This window comes from Pediculus humanus, genomic scaffold (genome assembly GCF_000006295.1).
Source record: "Pediculus humanus corporis 1103172107561 genomic scaffold, whole genome shotgun sequence".
NCBI classification, from domain to species: domain Eukaryota; kingdom Metazoa; phylum Arthropoda; class Insecta; order Psocodea; family Pediculidae; genus Pediculus; species Pediculus humanus.
The window spans coordinates 2,534-4,410 of NW_002987176.1; positions in this window are offsets into that span (position 1 = coordinate 2,534).

The window sequence follows — 1,877 nt, forward strand, 5'->3', positions numbered from 1 at the left end:
ATAATAAAAAGTCATTTATCTTAAACGAATTCAATATAAATAATCCTTTTTTTTGTGAGTATATTTCTTAACATTGCCAACCGAAAAAAAAAAATAAAAATAAATGACTACTTGAAAAAAGAAAAAGTTCGTTAAATACTCACATAATTAATAATAATAATAATTTATTTTTAGTTTCAGGACCGTAAGCTAACTAATTATCTCTTACGACTGTGTGTGTGCAAAGTTTAAAAAAAAAAAAAAAAAAAAAATTTTTTGTTTAAATCGTTCTCTCCAAGGGAACTAGTTAAATTTTTCCAAAATTTTTTAAATTTAAAATTAACCTCTTGAGGTTGTGTGTGTGAGTATGTGCGCGCGTGTATATTCATTAAATTATTATTATTATTATTATTGTTATTAATTGGTCGAAAGGAAAATTATTTTTTCCATATATATATATATATATATATATATATAAATTTTTTAATAAATCTTATTATTTATAAATCAATTTAACGAAACACTGGAAAAAAAAATTAAATTTTACAATATAAGATGATATTATTATCATTATTATCATTATTATTATTATTGAATGAAGTGGCCATTTTGATATTTCGTTTTTTCAAATTATTATTATTATTATTATTTTATATTTTTAATTTTGGCGAGTTGTTTTTTCCTTCATTTCATCGAATTTCCTTATTTCTCGGAATAAATTTTTTTGGTAGTTGGTGGTGGTGGTGGTGGTGGGGGAGGGATGGTGGTTGTTGATGCTGTAGAAAAATAAAACCCGTAGCCTGCCGTAAAAGGAGTTCCCGTAGGGTTTTTAAAAAAAATTTTCTTGAAGATTTTCTCAGAATTGAACCCTTGACTTATATTCCGGGGCTTCTTCCAGAAACTTTTAAAAAGATCGGAATTGTTTTCAATAACCGCATCCTGGATTGATTTCGATCCTTAAATTCCAGATTTTTTTTTTTTCTTCTGCTACTTTTCCCGTGATTTTTTTCTTTCCGCCGGTACGTATACTTGCACCATTTTTTAAAATTTTACTTTTCGGTACGATATACTGGAACTGTTCAGAGGCTTGATATTTTTCGGTTATTCCTTCCTCCAGTGAAGGTATCAACGGGTACCGGATATCCCGACATTAAGTACTCGATACTTCCGTTTCCTCTTCAACAAACTCTTTGATTATGACCATTGTGAGTTCGTTAATTCTTCGCATCACTTATGAGAATGTATCTTCTGCTTTCGTAACCGATTACGTGTGTGTTCTTTTTACTCATGTCTCTCTCTCTCTCTCTCTCTCTCTTTATTTCGACCTCGAGTTTATTCTGGTATCGACCTTTGCCATCATTAGTCGTACGAGCTACCATTTCTGTCTTCGTTTCATTTTTTTTTTTTTATCTTTCTTCACGATTTATCATTATCATTATTATTTATTTAAATTTGTATAATAATGACGACGTTTTAAATTATTATTATTATTATCATAATGATTATCACTCGTGAAAATTGAGCGTAATTATTGTAATTTAAAATAATAATAATAATAATAATAAAGGTTTCAAATAAATGAAAAGTAAATTTATTCGTATCTACTTCTAACTATTGAAAAAGTATAATAGAAAATTTACGGGATTCATTTTTGCGGGAAGAAAAATGGGGAGGTAGGTAGGGAAGGTGAAAAGGAGGGAGGGAGGGAGAATAGGGAATAAAATTACGAATAAGGGAAAAGCGTAACGAGATTGTTTAAATAATCAGGAACGGGTTAAGGGAGAGTTTTTCTTTTTTCTTTTTAAAATAATGAGGAAAAGGAGGGGGAAAGGGGGAAGAGGAGGGGAAGGAGGGGAGAGGTGCAAAAAAATATTTTTTGGGTAAAACCTTTTTGTTAT